Here is an 18,757-nt window from a genome sequence, read left to right on the forward strand (position 1 = left end):
TAGGGTTCTTGGACATGCAGGGAACCTTTAGAACAAATGCCCGAAGGCGTGACCACGACAACAAGGGAAAGTTCAAAGGTTTTATTAAACACAGTTCAGAGGAATACTGATGACTTGGTACTGGTAATAGGAAACACAGTTCAGAGAAATACTTGGGATCGATGACGGAACACCGATGGTGACTTGGAATCGATGACGGAACACCGATGGTTACTTTGGGATCGTTGGTAAGCTTTGAGTGAAGCTGGGGTTCGCAGATAGAAATGCACTATTGTACTTAGAAGCACAGGTGAAGCATGAAGTGATGCTGGGGATCGCTGGAGAAGAAGCTGGAGAATGGCTGCTGGGAAGCCGGAGTTCAGACACAGGTGAATCAGGGTAGACTGTAGAGGGTTAATCACTGGAGTGTCGGATTACACTGCAGAGTATAATCACCAGGGAGTCAGGCTGTACTGCAGAGAAAGTCCATGGGAGAACTGCACACTGGAATCACTGAAGACAATTGAAGCACTGACATCTTTCCACCCCAGGAACAGGATATTTATACCTGCTGGGAAGCAGAGATTGGCTGGATGATTAACCAGAGACCAGCGTGCAGCTGCTGTGTAATCAGGCTGAGAGCAGAGTGCAGCTGATAGGCTGAAAGGTAACATGTGATTAGGAAAACATGGCTGCGCCCATGGTAGCTTTTGGTGGGAAAGATTGTTTGTAACTTGAATGTGAGCTTTAACCATGAAGCTGCCAGAATCACAGTAAAGAGATTTGAGACAATGGGGTATATTTACTAAGCTCCCGATTTTGACCGAGATGCCGTTTTTTCTTCAAAGTGTCATCTCGGTTAATCTCGGTCATTTACTAAACACTAATCACGGCAGTGATGAGGGCATTCGTAATTTTTTGCTAGTTCAGGTAAAAAATTACGAATGAATACACCATCGGTCAAATTACGCCTGTTTAGATATGAATCTCGGTCATTTACTAAGAAGTGCAAAGCAAAAAAACACAAAACACTGCCGTGAAAAATTACAACTCGTAAAAAAGTCCTAAAAAAAAACAGACCTGCTTTTTTTTTCCGTGATTTGAGATGCATGCAGGGATCCATGAGATCCGTGCATGTATATCAGTGGGAAGGGGTGGGAAAGTGCTTATTTTTGCCAAAAAAATTGCGTGGGGTCCCCCCTCCTAACCATAACCAGCCTCGGGCTCTTTGAGCCGATCCTGGTTGCAGAAATATGGGGAAAAAAATGACAGGGGTTCCCCCATATTTAAGCAACCAGCATCGGGCTCTGCGCCTGGTCCTGGTCCCAAAAATACGGGGGACAAAAAGAGTAGGGGTCCCCCGTATTTTTAAAACCAGCACCGGGCTCCACTAGCTGGACAGATAATGCCACAGCCGGGGGTCACTTTTATACAGCGCCCTGCGGCCGTGGCATCAAAAATCCAACTAGTCACCCCTGGCCGGGGTACCCTGGGGGAGTGGGAACCCCTTCAATCAAGGGGTCCCCCCCCCCAGCCACCCAAGGGCCAGGGGTGAAGCCCGAGGCTGTCCCCCCCCATCCAATGGGCTGCGGATGGGAGGGCTGATAGCCTTTGTTGTAAAATAAAAGATATTGTTTTTAGTAGCAGTACTACAAGTCCCAGCAAGCCTCCCCCGCATGCTGGTACTTGGAGAACCACAAGTACCAGCATGCGGCGGAAAAACGGGCCCGCTGGTACCTGTAGTACTACCACTAAAAAAATACCCAAAAAAACACAAGACACACACACCGTGAAAGTATAATTTTATTACATACATACACACATACATACATACATACTTACCTTATGTTCTCACGCAGGTCGGTCCTCTTCTCCAGTAGAATCCAAGGGCTACCTGTTGAAGAAATTCTACTCACCAGATCCATGGGTCCAGGCTCCTCGGCAAATCCAGGGTTAATCCACGTACTTGAATTAAAAAAAAAAACGGTGTCCCGACCACGAACTGAAAGGGGACCCATGTTTGCACATGGGTCACCTTCCCACGAATGCCAGAAACCCACTTTGACTTCTGTCTAAGTGGGTTTCTTCAGCCAATCAGGGAGTGCCACGTTGTAGCACTCTCCTGATCAGCTGTGTGCTCCTGTCCTCACTGACAGGCGGCACACGGCAGTGTTACAATGTAGCGCCTATGCGCTCCATTGTAACCAATGCTGGGAACTTTCTGCTCAGCGGTGACGTCACTTTAGGTCAACCGCAGGGCAGAAAGTTCCCAGCATTGGTTACAATGGAGCGCATAGGCGCTACATTGTAACACTGCCGTGTGCCGCCTGTCAGTGAGGACAGCAGCACACAGCTGATCAGGAGAGTGCTACAACGTGGCACTCCCTGATTGGCTGAAGAAACCCACTTAGACAGAAGTCAAAGTGGGTTTCTGGCATTCGTGGGAAGGTGACCCATGTGCAAACATGGGTCCCCTTTCAGTTCGTGGTCGGGACACCGTTTTTTTTTATTTATTCAAGTACGTGGATTAACCCTGGATTTGCCGAGGAGCCTGGACCCATGGATCTGGTGAGTAGAATTTCTTCAACAGGTAGCCCTTGGATTCTACTGGAGAAGAGGACCGACCTGCGTGAGAACATAAGGTAAGTATGTATGTATGTGTGTATGTATGTAATAAAATTATACTTTCACGGTGTGTGTGTCTTGTGTTTTTTTGGGTATTTTTTTAGTGGTAGTACTACAGGTACCAGCGGGCCCGTTTTTCCGCCGCATGCTGGTACTTGTGGTTCTCCAAGTACCAGCATGCGGGGGAGGCTTGCTGGGACTTGTAGTACTGCTACTAAAAACAATATCTTTTCATTATCACAAATGGCTATCAGCCTCCCCATCCGCAGCCCATTGGATGGGGGGGGACAGCCTCGGGCTTCACCCCTGGCCCTTGGGTGGCTGGGGGGGGGACCCCTTGATTGAAGGGGTCCCCACTCCCCCAGGGTACCCCGGCCAGGGGTGACTAGTTGGATTTTTGATGCCACGGCCGCAGGGCACTGTATAAAAGTGACCCCCGGCTGTGGCATTATCTGTCCAGCTAGTGGAGCCCGGTGCTGGTTTTAAAAATACGGGGGACCCCTACTCTTTTTGTCCCCCGTATTTTTGGAACCAGGACCAGGCGCAGAGCCCGATGCTGGTTGCTTAAATATGGGGGAACCCCTGTCAATTTTTTCCCCATATTTCTGCAACCAGGATCGGCTCAAAGAGCCCGAGGCTGGTTATGCTTAGGAGGGGGGACCCCACGCATTTTTTTTTTGGATTTTACATTGTTTAATTAAAAAAAAAAAAATAAGAACCCCAGCACGGATCACACAGATCCGGCCGAGATTGATTGTAAAAAAAAACGGCAGTGTTTTGCTAATCACTGCCGTAAAAATAGGTAAAAAAAAACGAATGACATCGACATCGGAAGCAAAGAAAAATACGAATACGACAGCTTAGTAAATCCATCGTAATCAATTCAAAAAGTTGCAGTTTTACACTGTCGATGTCATTCGTGATTGAACTTTGACCTATTTTCGGAAATTACGAATCTTAGTAAATATACCCCAATGAGATGCAGCGTGCTGCACACAGACAGTGCAGATGGAATCCAGGCTTGGAACACTGGGACAGTCTCAGGAGGCATTTGGAAGGTAAATACTGATAAGGAATTACCTAGATCATGACACTGACCACATAGGGGATTCCCGCTTACCGTCAGTAACCGCCTGTTACTGACTCCACCCACTGCGTTGTGGGCGGGTTTTTTGCTGCCACCACCAAACTCCTAACCTGCCGTGGCGTTTGGAACCACGGTTCTGCTCTGTATGTGCCGATGCACTGCCTTACCGCACCTGTGTGGTGCTGACGAATCCCCACTAGCCACTTGCTAGGCCTCTACCGGTAGCTGGCGGAAGGCGGAACTTGGAGACGTTTAGGTGCTTCCCTGGACAGCCGGAGGACGGGGCTAGGTTTGGCCTAACCCTGTAGGTCACAAGATGAAGCAGTCTTCTTGAGGCAATGATGTTTATTTGCTCAATGATAATAACCTTTAAAAAGGCTCCTCCCTATTGCTAGGGGCAACAGCATACAATCAGATGTTTCAGCAGAATAAAGATGGTACAATACAATCTCTATGGGCCAACTGCCCTCCTTTTATCCCACTCCAATACACATTACCACAGGGGGTAAGCCCGCCCTGTGGTGTACAACCAATCAATGTTTACCCATGAGCTGTGCATGCCTTGGCCTCTATAGTGCTCCCTGGTCTGTGATCCTGTCCTCTCTATAGTGCTCCCTGGTCTGTGCACCTGCCCTCTCTATAGTGCTCCATGGTCTGTACATCTGCCCTCTCTATAGTGCTCCCTGGTCTGTGCACCTGCCCTCTCTATAGTGCTCCCTGGTCTGTACACCTGCCCTCTCTATAGTGCTCCCTGGTCTGTGCACCTGCCCTCTCTATAGTGCTTCCTGGTCTGTACACCTGCCCTCTCTATAGTGCTCCCTGGTCTGTACACCTGCCCTCTCTATAGTGCTATCTGGTCTGTACATCTCTCCTCTCTATAGTGCTCCCTGGTCTGTACACCTGTCCTCTCTATAGTGCTCCCTGGTCTGTACACCTGCCCTCTCTATAGTGCTATCTGGTCTGTACACCTGCCCTCTCTATAGTGCTCCCTGGTCTGTACACCTGCCCTCTCTATAGTGCTCCCTGGTCTGTACCCCTGCCCTCTCTATAGTGCTCCCTGGTCTGTACCCCTGCCCTCTCTATAGTGCTCCCTGGTCTGTGCACCTGCCCTCTCTATAGTGCTCCCTGGTCTGTACACCTGCCCTCTCTATAGTGCTCCCTGGTCTGTACCCCTGCCCTCTCTATAGTGCTCCCTGGTCTGTACACCTGCCCTCTCTATAGTGCTCCCTGGTCTGTACCCCTGCCCTCTCTATAGTGCTACCTGGTCTGTACACCTGCCCTCTCTATAGTACTCCCTGGTCTGTGCCCCTGCCCTCTCTATAGTGCACCCTGGTCTGTACACCTGCCCTCTCTATAGTGCTCCCTGGTCTGTACCCCTGCCCTCCCTATAGTGCTACCTGGTCTGTACACCTGCCCTCTCTATAGTGCTCCCTGGTCTGTACCCCTGCCCTCTCTATAGTGCTCCCTGGTCTGTACACCTGCCCTCTCTATAGTGCTCCCTGGTCTGTGCACCAGACCTCTCTATAGTGCTCTCTGGTCTGTACCCCTGCCCTCTCTATAGTGCTACCTGGTCTGTACACCTGCCCTCTTTATAGTGCTCCCTGGTCTGTGCCCCTGCCCTCTCTATAGTGCTCTCTGGTCTGTACACCTGCCCTCTCTATAGTGCTCCCTGGTCTGTACACCTCTCCTCTCTATAGTGCTCCCTGGTCTGTGCACCTGACCTCTCTATAGTGCTCCCTGGTCTGTACACCTGCCCTCTCTATAGTGCTCCCTGGTCTGTACACCTGCCCTCTCTATAGTGCTCCCTGGTCTGTACACCTGACCTCTCTATAGTGCTCCCTGGTCTGTACACCTGCCCTCTCTATAGTGCTCCCTGGTCTGTGCACCTCTCCTCTCTATAGTGCTTCCTGGTCTGTGCACCTGCCCTCTCTATAGTGCTCCCTGGTCTGTACCCCTGCCCCCTCTATAGTGCTCCCTGGTCTGTACACCTCTCCTCTCTATAGTGCTCCCTGGTCTGTGCACCTGCCCTCTCTATAGTGCTCCCTGGTATGTACACCTGCCCTCTCTATAGTGCTCCCTGGTCTGTACCTCTGCCCTCTCTATAGTGCTACCTGGTCTGTACACCTGCCCTCTCTATAGTACTCCCTGGTCTGTGCCCCTGCCCTCTCTATAGTGCTCCCTGGTCTGTACACCTGCCCTCTCTATAGTGCTCCCTGGTCTGTACCCCTGCCCTCCCTATAGTGCTACCTGGTCTGTACACCTGCCCTCTCTATAGTGCTCCCTGGTCTGTACCCCTGCCCTCTCTATAGTGCTCCCTGGTCTGTACACCTGCCCTCTCTATAGTGCTCCCTGGTCTGTGCACCAGACCTCTCTATAGTGCTCTCTGGTCTGTACCCCTGCCCTCTCTATAGTGCTACCTGGTCTGTACACCTGCCCTCTTTATAGTGCTCCCTGGTCTGTGCCCCTGCCCTCTCTATAGTGCTCTCTGGTCTGTACACCTGCCCTCTCTATAGTGCTCCCTGGTCTGTACACCTCTCCTCTCTATAGTGCTCCCTGGTCTGTGCACCTGACCTCTCTATAGTGCTCCCTGGTCTGTACACCTGCCCTCTCTATAGTGCTCCCTGGTCTGTACACCTGCCCTCTCTATAGTGCTCCCTGGTCTGTACACCTGACCTCTCTATAGTGCTCCCTGGTCTGTACACCTGCCCTCTCTATAGTGCTCCCTGGTCTGTGCAACTCTCCTCTCTATAGTGCTTCCTGGTCTGTGCACCTGCCCTCTCTATAGTGCTCCCTGGTCTGTACCCCTGCCCCCTCTATAGTGCTCCCTGGTCTGTACACCTCTCCTCTCTATAGTGCTCCCTGGTCTGTGCACCTGCCCTCTCTATAGTGCTCCCTGGTATGTACACCTGCCCTCTCTATAGTGCTCCCTGGTCTGTACCCCTGCCCCCTCTATAGTGCTCCCTGGTCTGTACACCTCTCCTCTCTATAGTGCTCCCTGGTCTGTGCACCTGCCCTCTCTATAGTGCTCCCTGGTATGTACACCTGCCCTCTCTATAGTGCTCCCTGGTCTGTACACCTGCCCTCTCTATAGTGCTATCTGGTCTGTACACCTGCCCTCTCTATAGTGCTCCCTGTTCTGTACACCTGCCCTCTCTATAGTGCTCCCTGGTCTGTACACCTGCCCTCTCTATAGTGCTCCCTGGTCTGTACCCCTGCCCTCTCTATAGTGCTCCCTGTTCTGTGCACCTGCCCTCTCTATAGTGCTCCCTGGTCTGTACCCCTGCCCTCTCTATAGTGCTCCCTGGTCTGTACACCTGCCCTCTCTATAGTGCTCCCTGGTCTGTACCCCTGCCCTCTCTATAGTGCTCCCTGGTCTGTACCCCTGCCCTCTCTATAGTGCTCCCTGGTCTGTGCCCCTGCCCTCTCTATAGTGCTCCCTGGTCTGTACACCTGCCCTCTCTATAGTGCTCCCTGGTCTGTACACCTGCCCTCTCTATAGTGCTCCCTGGTCTGTGCACCAGACCTCTCTATAGTGCTCCCTGGTCTGTACACCTGCCCTCTCTATAGTGCTCCCTGGTCTGTACACCTGCCCTCTCTATAGTGCTCCCTGGTCTGTGCACCTGACCTCTCTATAGTGCTCCCTGGTCTGTACACCTCTCCTCTCTATAGTGCTCCCTGGTCTGTGCACCTGACCTCTCTATAGTGCTCCCTGGTCTGTACACCTGCCCTCTCTATAATGCTCCCTGGTCTGTACACCTGCCCTCTCTATAGTGCTCCCTGGTCTGTACACCTGACCTCTCTATAGTGCTCCCCGGTCTGTACACCTGCCCTCTCTATAGTGCTCCCTGGTCTGTACACCTACCCTCTCTATAGTGCTCCCTGGTCTGTGCACCTGCCCTCTCTATAGTGCTCCCTGGTCTGTACACCTCTCCTCTATATAGTGCTCCCTGGTCTGTACACCTGCCCTCTCTGTAGCGCTCCCTGGTCTGTGCACCTGCCCTCTCTATAGTGCTCCCTGGTCTGTGCACCTGCCCTCTCTATAGCGCTCCCTGGTCTGTACACCTGCCCTCTCTATAGCGCTCCCTGGTCTGTGCACCTGCCCTCTCTATAGTGCTCCCTGGTCTGTGCACCTGCCCTCTCTATAGTGCTCCCTGGTCTGTACACCTGCCCTCTCTATAGTGCTCCCTGGTCTGTACACCTCTCCTCTCTATAGTGCTCCCTGGTCTGTGCACCTGCCCTCTCTATAGTGCTCCCTGGTATGTACACCTGCCCTCTCTATAGTGCTCCCTGGTCTGTACACCTCTCCTCTCTATAGTGCTCCCTGGTCTGTGCACCTGCCCTCTCTATAGTGCTCCCTGGTCTGTGCACCTGCCCTCTCTATAGTGCTCCCTGGTCTGTGCACCTGCCCTCTCTATAGTGCTCCCTGGTCTGTACACCTGCCCTCTCTATAGTGCTCCCTGGTCTGTGCACCAGACCTCTCTATAGTGCTCCCTGGTCTGTACACTTGCCCTCTCTATAGTGCTCCCTGGTCTGTACACCTGCCCTCTCTATAGTGCTCCCTGTTCTGTACACCTGCCCTCTCTATAGTGCTCCCTGGTCTGTACACCTGCCCTCTCTATAGTGCTCCCTGGTCTGTGCACCAGACCTCTCTATAGTGCTCCCTGGTCTGTACACCTGCCCTCTCTATAGTGCTCCCTGGTCTGTACACCTGCCCTTTCTATAGAGCTCCCTGGTCTGTACACCTGCCCTCTCTATAGTGCTCCCTGGTCTGTACACCTGACCTCTCTATAGTGCTCCCTGGTCTGTACACCTGCCCTCTCTATAGTGCTCCCTGGTCTGTACAACTGCCCTCTCTATAGTGCTACCTGGTCTGTACACCTGCCCTCTCTATAGTGCTCCCTGGTCTGTGCCCCTGCCCTCTCTATAGTGCTCCCTGGTCTGTACACCTGCCCTCTGTATAGTGCTCCCTGGTCTGTACACCTCTCCTCTCTATAGTGCTCCCTGGTCTGTACACCTGCCCTCTCTATAGTGCTCCCTGGTCTGTACACCTCTCCTCTCTATAGTGCTCCCTGGTCTGTGCCCCTGCCCTCTCTATAGTGCTCCCTGGTCTTTACACCTGACCTCTCTATAGTGCTCCCTGGTCTGTACACCTGCCCTCTCTATAGTGCTCACTGGTCTGTACACCTGACCTCTGTATAGTGCTCCCTGGTCTGTACACCTGCCCTCTCTATAGTGCTCCCTGGTCTGTACACCTGCCCTCTCTATAGTGCTCCCTGGTCTGTGCACCGGCCCTCTCTATAGAGCTCCCTGGTCTGTATACCTGCCCTCTCTATAGTGCTCCCTGGTCTGTGCACCAGACCTCTCTATAGTGCTCCCTGGTCTGTACACCTGCCCTCTCTATAGTGCTCCCCGGTCTGTGCACCAGACCTCTCTATAGTGCTCCCTGGTCTGTACACCTGCCCTCTCTATAGTGCTCCCTGGTCTGTGCACCTGCCCTCTCTATAGTGCTCCCTGGTCTGTACACCTGCCCTCTCTATAGTGCTCCCTGGTCTGTACACCTGCCCTCTCTATAGTGCTCCCTGGTCTGTGCACCAGACCTCTCTATAGTGCTCCCTGGTCTGTCCACCTGCCCTCTCTATAGTGCTCCCTGGTCTGTACATCTGCCCTCTCTATAGTGCTCCCTGGTCTGTACACCTCTCCTCTCTATAGTGCTCCCTGGTCTGTGCACCTGCCCTCTCTATAGTGCTCCCTGGTCTGTACACCTGCCCTCTCTATAGTGCTCCCTGGTCTGTACGCCTGACCTCTCTATAGTGCTCCCTGGTCTGTGCATCTGCCCTCTCTATAGTGCTCCCTGGTCTGTACACCTGCCCTCTCTAAAGTGCTATCTGGTCTGTACATCTCTCCTCTCTATAGTGCTCCCTGGTCTGTGCAGCTGCCCTCTCTATAGTGCTCCCTGGTCTGTACACCTGCCCTCTCTATAGTGCTCCCTGGTCTGTACACCTGCCCTCTCTATAGTGCTCCCTGGTCTGTGCACCTCTCCTCTCTATAGTGCTCCCTGGTCTGTACTCCTGCCCTCTCTATAGTGCTCCCTGGTCTGTACACCTGCCCTCTCTATAGTGCTCCCTGGTCTGTACACCTGACCTCTCTATAGTGCTCCCTGGTCTGTGCACCTGCCCTCTCTATAGTGCTCCCTGGTCTGTGCACCTGCCCTCTCTATAGTGCTCCCTGGTCTGTGCACCTGCCCTCTCTCTAGTGCTCCCTGGTCTGTACACCTGCCCTCTCTAATAGTGCTCCCTGGTGTGTGCACCTGCCCTCTCTATAGTGCTCCCTGGTCTGTGCACCTGCCCTCTCTATAGTGCTCCCTGGTCTGTGCACCTGCCCTCTCTATAGTGCTCCCTGGTCTGTGCACCTGCCCTCTCTATAGTGCTCCCTGGTCTGTACACCTGCCCTCTCTATAGTGCTCCCTGGTCTGTGCACCAGACCTCTCTATAGTGCTCCCTGGTCTGTACACCTGCCCTCTCTATAGTGCTCCCTGGTCTGTACACCTGCCCTCTCTATAGTGCTCCCTGTTCTGTACCCCTGCCCTTTCTATAGAGCTCCCTGGTCTGTACACCTGCCCTCTCTATAGTGCTCCCTGGTCTGTACACCTGACCTCTCTATAGTGCTAACTGGTCTGTGCGCCTGCCCTCTTTATAGTGCTACCTGGTCTGTACACCTGCCCTCTCTATAGTGCTCCCTGGTCTGTACACCTCTCCTCTCTATAGTTCTCCCTGGTCTGTGCCCCTGCCCTCTCTATAGTGCTCCCTGGTCTGTACACCTGCCCTCTGTATAGTGCTCCCTGGTCTGTACACCTCTCCTCTCTATAGTGCTCCCTGGTCTGTACACCTGCCCTCTCTATAGTGCTCCCTGGTCTGTACACCTCTCCTCTCTATAGTGCTCCCTGGTCTGTGCCCCTGCCCTCTCTATAGTGCTCCCTGGTCTGTACACCTCTCCTCTCTATAGTGCTCCCTGGTATGTACACCTGCCCTCTCTATAGTGCTCCCTGGTCTGTACACCTCTCCTCTCTGTAGTGCTCCCCGGTCTGTGCACCAGACCTCTCTATAGTGCTCCCTGGTCTGTACACCTGCCCTCTCTATAGTGCTCCCTGGTCTGTGCACCTGCCCTCTCTATAGTGCTCCCTTGTCTGTACACCTGCGCTCTCTATAGTGCTCCCTGGTCTGTACACCTGCCCTCTCTATAGTGCTCCCTGGTCTGTGCACCAGACCTCTCTATAGTGCTCCCTGGTCTGTACATCTGCCCTCTCTATAGTGCTCCCTGGTCTGTACACCTCTCCTCTCTATAGTGCTCCCTGGTCTGTGCACCTGCCCTCTCTATAGTGCTCCCTGGTCTGTACACCTGCCCTCTCTATAGTGCTCCCTGGTCTGTACGCCTGACCTCTCTATAGTGCTCCCTGGTCTGTGCATCTGCCCTCTCTATAGTGCTCCCTGGTCTGTACACCTGCCCTCTCTATAGTGCTATCTGGTCTGTACATCTCTCCTCTCTATAGTGCTCCCTGGTCTGTGCACCTGCCCTCTCTATAGTGCTCCCTGGTCTGTACACCTGCCCTCTCTATAGTGCTCCCTGGTCTGTACCCCTGCCCTCTCTATAGTGCTCCCTGGTCTGTACACCTGCCCTCTCTATAGTGCTCCCTGGTCTGTGCACCTCTCCTCTCTATAGTGCTCCCTGGTCTGTACTCCTGCCCCCTCTATAGTGCTCCCTGGTCTGTACACCTACCCTCTCTATAGTGCTCCCTGGTCTGTACACCTGCCCTCTCTATAGTGCTCACTGGTCTGTACACCTGACCTCTGTATAGTGCTCCCTGGTCTGTACACCTGCCCTCTCTATAGTGCTCCCTGGTCTGTACACCTGCCCTCTCTATAGTGCTCCCTGGTCTGTGCACCGGCCCTCTCTATAGAGCTCCCTGGTCTGTATACCTGCCCTCTCTATAGTGCTCCCTGGTCTGTGCACCAGACCTCTCTGTAGTGCTCCCTGGTCTGTACACCTGCCCTCTCTATAGTGCTCCCCGGTCTGTGCACCAGACCTCTCTATAGTGCTCCCTGGTCTGTACACCTGCCCTCTCTATAGTGCTCCCTGGTCTGTGCACCTGCCCTCTCTATAGTGCTCCCTGGTCTGTACACCTGCCCTCTCTATAGTGCTCCCTGGTCTGTACACCTGCCCTCTCTATAGTGCTCCCTGGTCTGTGCACCAGACCTCTCTATAGTGCTCCCTGGTCTGTCCACCTGCCCTCTCTATAGTGCTCCCTGGTCTGTACATCTGCCCTCTCTATAGTGCTCCCTGGTCTGTACACCTCTCCTCTCTATAGTGCTCCCTGGTCTGTGCACCTGCCCTCTCTATAGTGCTCCCTGGTCTGTACACCTGCCCTCTCTATAGTGCTCCCTGGTCTGTACGCCTGACCTCTCTATAGTGCTCCCTGGTCTGTGCATCTGCCCTCTCTATAGTGCTCCCTGGTCTGTACACCTGCCCTCTCTAAAGTGCTATCTGGTCTGTACATCTCTCCTCTCTATAGTGCTCCCTGGTCTGTGCAGCTGCCCTCTCTATAGTGCTCCCTGGTCTGTACACCTGCCCTCTCTATAGTGCTCCCTGGTCTGTACACCTGCCCTCTCTATAGTGCTCCCTGGTCTGTGCACCTCTCCTCTCTATAGTGCTCCCTGGTCTGTACTCCTGCCCTCTCTATAGTGCTCCCTGGTCTGTACACCTGCCCTCTCTATAGTGCTCCCTGGTCTGTACACCTGACCTCTCTATAGTGCTCCCTGGTCTGTGCACCTGCCCTCTCTATAGTGCTCCCTGGTCTGTGCACCTGCCCTCTCTATAGTGCTCCCTGGTCTGTGCACCTGCCCTCTCTCTAGTGCTCCCTGGTCTGTACACCTGCCCTCTCTAATAGTGCTCCCTGGTGTGTGCACCTGCCCTCTCTATAGTGCTCCCTGGTCTGTGCACCTGCCCTCTCTATAGTGCTCCCTGGTCTGTGCACCTGCCCTCTCTATAGTGCTCCCTGGTCTGTGCACCTGCCCTCTCTATAGTGCTCCCTGGTCTGTACACCTGCCCTCTCTATAGTGCTCCCTGGTCTGTGCACCAGACCTCTCTATAGTGCTCCCTGGTCTGTACACCTGCCCTCTCTATAGTGCTCCCTGGTCTGTACAACTGCCCTCGCTATAGTGCTCCCTGTTCTGTACCCCTGCCCTTTCTATAGAGCTCCCTGGTCTGTACACCTGCCCTCTCTATAGTGCTCCCTGGTCTGTACACCTGACCTCTCTATAGTGCTAACTGGTCTGTGCGCCTGCCCTCTTTATAGTGCTACCTGGTCTGTACACCTGCCCTCTCTATAGTGCTCCCTGGTCTGTACACCTCTCCTCTCTATAGTTCTCCCTGGTCTGTGCCCCTGCCCTCTCTATAGTGCTCCCTGGTCTGTACACCTGCCCTCTGTATAGTGCTCCCTGGTCTGTACACCTCTCCTCTCTATAGTGCTCCCTGGTCTGTACACCTGCCCTCTCTATAGTGCTCCCTGGTCTGTACACCTCTCCTCTCTATAGTGCTCCCTGGTCTGTGCCCCTGCCCTCTCTATAGTGCTCCCTGGTCTGTACACCTCTCCTCTCTATAGTGCTCCCTGGTATGTACACCTGCCCTCTCTATAGTGCTCCCTGGTCTGTACACCTCTCCTCTCTGTAGTGCTCCCCGGTCTGTGCACCAGACCTCTCTATAGTGCTCCCTGGTCTGTACACCTGCCCTCTCTATAGTGCTCCCTGGTCTGTGCACCTGCCCTCTCTATAGTGCTCCCTTGTCTGTACACCTGCCCTCTCTATAGTGCTCCCTGGTCTGTACACCTGCCCTCTCTATAGTGCTCCCTGGTCTGTGCACCAGACCTCTCTATAGTGCTCCCTGGTCTGTACATCTGCCCTCTCTATAGTGCTCCCTGGTCTGTACACCTCTCCTCTCTATAGTGCTCCCTGGTCTGTGCACCTGCCCTCTCTATAGTGCTCCCTGGTCTGTACACCTGCCCTCTCTATAGTGCTCCCTGGTCTGTACGCCTGACCTCTCTATAGTGCTCCCTGGTCTGTGCATCTGCCCTCTCTATAGTGCTCCCTGGTCTGTACACCTGCCCTCTCTATAGTGCTATCTGGTCTGTACATCTCTCCTCTCTATAGTGCTCCCTGGTCTGTGCACCTGCCCTCTCTATAGTGCTCCCTGGTCTGTACACCTGCCCTCTCTATAGTGCTCCCTGGTCTGTACACCTGACCTCTCTATAGTGCTCCCTGGTCTGTACACCTGCCCTCTCTATAGTGCTCCCTGGTCTGTGCACCTCTCCTCTCTATAGTGCTCCCTGGTCTGTACTCCTGCCCCCTCTATAGTGCTCCTTGTTCTGTACACCTACCCTCTCTATAGTGCTCCCTGGTCTGTACACCTGCCCTCTCTATAGTGCTCCCTGGTCTGTACACCTGCCCTCTCTATAGTGCTCCCTGGTCTGTGCACCAGACCTCTCTATAGTGCTAACTGGTCTGTATCCCTGCCCTCTCTATAGTGCTCCCTGGTCTGTGCACCTGCCCTCTCTATAGTGCTCCCTGGTCTGTACACCTGCCCTCTCTATAGTGCTCCCTGGTCTGTGCACCTGCCCTCTCTATAGTGCTCCCTGGTCTGTACATCTCTCCTCTCTATAGTGCTCCCTGGTCTGTACACCTGACCTCTCTATAGTGCTCCCTGGTCTGTACACCTGCCCTCTCTATAGTGCTCCCTGGTCTGTGCACCAGACCTCTCTATAGTGCTCCCTGGTCTGTACACCTGCCCTCTCTATAGTGCTCCCTGGTCTGTACCCCTGCCCTCTCTATAGTGCTACCTGGTCTGTACACCTGCCCTCTCTATAGTGCTACCTGGTCTGTACACCTGCCCTCTCTATAGTGCTCCCTGGTCTGTGCACCAGACCTCTCTATAGTGCTCCCTGGTCTGTACACCTGCCCTCTCTATAGTGCTCCCTGGTCTGTACACCTGCCCTCTCTATAGTGCTCCCTGGTCTGTACACCTGCCCTCTCTATAGTGCTCCCTGGTCTGTACACCTGACCTCTCTATAGTGCTCCCTGGTCTGTGCACCTGCCCTCTCTATAGTGCTCCCTGGTCTGTACACCTGCCCTCTCTATAGTGCTCCCTGGTCTGTACCCCTGCCCTCTCTATAGTGCTCCCTGGTTTGTGATCCTGTCCCCTCTATAGTGCTCCCTGGTCTGTGCACCTGCCCTCTCTATAGTGCTCCCCGGCTTGTACACCTGCCCTCTCTATAGTGCTCCCTGGTCTGTACCCCTGCCCTCTCTATAGTGCTCCCTGGTCTGAACACCTGCCCTCTCTATAGTGCTCCCTGGTCTGTACACCTGACCTCTCTATAGTGCTCCCTGGTCTCTACACCTGCCCTCTCTATAGTGCTCCCTGTTCTGTACACCTGCCCTCTCTATAGTGCTCCCTGGTCTGTCCACCTAACCTCTCTATAGTGCTCCCTGGTCTGTGCACCTGCCCTCTCTATAGTGCTCCCTGGTCTGTGCACCCGACCTCTCTATACTGCTCCCTGGTCTGTGCACCTGCCCTCTCTATAGTGCTCCCTGGTCTGTGCATCTGCCCTCTCTATAGTGCTCCCTGGTCTGTACACCTGCCCTCTCTATAGTGCTCCCTGGTCTGTACGCCTCTCCTCTATATAGTGCTCCCTGGTCTGTACACCTGCCCTCTCTATAGTGCTCCCTGGTCTGTACACCTGCCCTCTCTATAGTGCTCCCTGGTCTGTGCACCTGCCCTCTCTATAGTGCTCCCTGGTATGTACACCTGCCCTCTCTATAGTGCTCCCTGGTCTGTACACCTGCCCTCTCTATAGTGCTCCCTGGTCTGTGCACCTGACCTCTCTATAGTGCTCCCTGGTCTGTACACCTGCCCTCTCTATAGTGCTCCCTGGTCTGTACACCTGCCCTCTCTATAGTGCTCCCTGGTCTGTACACCTGACCTCTCTATAGTGCTCCCTGGTCTGTACACCTGCCCTCTCTATAGTGCTCCCTGGTCTGTGCACCTCTCCTCTCTATAGTGCTTCCTGGTCTGTACACCTGCCCTCTCTATAGTGCTCCCTGGTCTGTACCCCTGCCCTCTCTATAGTGCTCCCTGGTCTGTACACCTCTCCTCTCTATAGTGCTCCCTGGTCTGTGCACCTGCCCTCTCTATAGTGCTCCCTGGTATGTACACCTGCCCTCTCTATAGTGCTCCCTGGTCTGTACACCTGCCCTCTCTATAGTGCTCCCTGGTCTGTACACCTGCCCTCTCTATAGTGCCCCCTGGTCTGTACACCTGCCCTCTCTATAGTGCTCCCTGGTCTGTACACCTGCCCTCTCTATAGTGCTCCCTGGTCTGTACGCCTCTCCTCTATATAGTGCTCCCTGGTCTGTACACCTGCCCTCTCTATAGTGCTCCCTGGTCTGTGCACCTGCCCTCTCTATAGTGCTCCTTGGTCTGTGCACCTGCCCTCTCTATAGTGCTCCCTGGTCTGTACACCAGACCTCTCTATAGTGCTCGCTGGTCTGTACACCTGCCCTCTCTATAGTGCTCCCTGGTCTGTACACCTCTCCTCTATATAGTGCTCCCTGGTCTGTACACCTGCCCTCTCTATAGTGCTCCCTGGTCTGTGCACCTGCCCTCTCTATAGTGCTCCCTGGTCTGTGCACCAGACCTCTCTATAGTGCTCCCTGGTCTGTACACCTGCCCTCTCTATAGTGCTCCCTGGTCTGTACATCTGCCCTCTCTATAGTGCTCCCTGGTCTGTACACCTGCCCTCTCTATAGTGCTCCCTGGTCTGTGCACCTGCCCTCTCTATAGTGCTCCCTGGTCTGTACATCTGCCCTCTCTATAGTGCTCCCTGGTCTGTACACCTGCCCTCTCTATAGTGCTCCCTGGTCTGTACCCCTGCCCTCTCTATAGTGCTCCCTGGTCTGTGCACCTGCCCTCTCTATAGTGCTCCCTGGTCTGTGCATCTGCCCTCTCTATACTGCTCCCTGGTCTTTACCCCTGCCCTCTCTATAGTGCTCCCTGGTCTGTGCACCTGCCCTCTCTATAGTGCTCCCTGGTCTGTACATCTGCCCTCTCTATAGTGCTCCCTGGTCTGTACATCTGCCCTCTCTATAGTGCTCCCTGGTCTGTGCACCTGCCCTCTCTGTAGTGCTCCCTGGTCTGTGATCCTGTCCTCTCTATAGTGCTCCCTGGTCTGTGCACCTGCCCTCTCTATAGTGCTCCCTGGTCTGTACCCCTGCCCTCTCTATAGTGCTCCCTGGTCTGTACACCTGCCCTCTCTATAGTGCTCCCTGGTCTGTACATCTCTCCTCTCTATAGTGCTCCCTGGTCTGTGCACCTGCCCTCTCTATAGTGCTCCCTGGTCTGTGCACCTGCCCTCTCTATAGTGCTCCCTGGTCTGTACACCTGCCCTCTCTATAGTGCTCCCTGGTCTGTGATCCTGTCCTCTCTATAGTGCTCCCTGGTCTGTGCACCTGCCCTCTCTATAGTGCTCCCTGGTCTGTACCCCTGCTCTCTCTATAGTGCTCCCTGGTCTGTACGCCTGCCCTCTCTATAGTGCTTCCTGGTCTGTACACCTGCCCTCTCTATAGTGCTCCCTGGTCTGTGCACCTGCCCTCTCTATAGTGCTCCCTGGTATGTACACCTGCCCTCTCTATAGTGCTCCCTGGTCTGTGCACCTGCCCTCTCTATAGTGCTCCCTGGTCTGTGCACCTGCCCTCTCTATAGTGCTCCCTGGTCTGTGCACCTGCCCTCTCTATAGTGCTCCCTGGTCTGTACACCTGCCCTCTCTATAGCGCTCCCTGGTCTGTACACCTGCCCTCTCTATAGTGCTCCCTGGTCTATACACCTGCCCTCTCTATAGTGCTCCCTGGTCTGTGCATCTGCCCTCTCTATAGTGCTACCTGGTCTGTACACCTGACCTCTCTATAGTGCTCCCTGGTCTGTGGACCTGCCCTCTCTATAGTGCTCCCTGGTCTGTGCACCTGCCCTCTCTATAGTGCTCCCTGGTCTGTACACCTGACCTCTCTATAGTGCTCCCTGGTCTGTGCACCTGCCCTCTCTATAGTGCTCCCTGGTCTGTGCACCTGCCCTCTCTATAGTGCTCCCTGGTCTGTGCACCAGACCTCTCTATAGTGCTCCCTGGTCTGTGCACCAGACCTCTCTATAGTGCTCCCTGGTCTGTGCACCTGCCCTCTCTATAGTGCTCCCTGGTCTGTGCATCTGCCCTCTCTGTAGTGCTCCCTGGTCTGTGCACCTGACCTCTCTATACTGCTCCCTGGTCTGTGCACCTGCCCTCTCTGTAGTGCTCCCTGGTCTGTGCACCATACCTCTCTATAGTGCTCCCTGGTCTGTACACCTGCCCTCTCTATAGTGCTCCCTGGTCTGTGCACCTGACCTCTCTATAGTGCTCCCTGGTCTGTACACCTGCCCTCTCTATAGTGCTACCTGGTCTGTACACCTGCCCTCTCTATAGTGCTCCCTGGTCTGTACACCTGCCCTCTCTATAGTGCTTCCTGGTCTGTGCACCTGCCCTCTCTATAGTGCTCCCTGGTCTGTACACCTGCCCTATCTATAGTGCTCCCTGGTCTGTACACCTGCCCTCTCTATAGTGCTCCCTGGTCTGTACACCTGCCCTCTCTATAGTGCTCCCTGGTCTGTACACCTCTCCTCTCTATAGTGCTCCCTGGTCTGTACACCTGCCCTCTCTATAGAGCTATTTTATTTATTCTTTTCTATGTAAGTAATTAGTTGGATCCACTAGTGAGGTGTTTAGTGTGAATATTGGAGTGTATACACCCCTGTCGTGTGTCAGTGACTATAGAGAACATTTAGTTATTGCTGTAATGTGACAGTAGTGGTTACACTGACACCAGCAGGTTACTATAACAATTTACAATATCTTACCTCATTATGGAACTATGTATATCCAAAATACTGGCTTTTACATAAGGTGATCCTGAATGGGAAACGGTATAAGACAATGCTAAT

The sequence above is a fragment of the Pseudophryne corroboree genome, chromosome 8 (assembly GCF_028390025.1).
Source record: "Pseudophryne corroboree isolate aPseCor3 chromosome 8, aPseCor3.hap2, whole genome shotgun sequence".
Taxonomy (NCBI): domain Eukaryota; kingdom Metazoa; phylum Chordata; class Amphibia; order Anura; family Myobatrachidae; genus Pseudophryne; species Pseudophryne corroboree.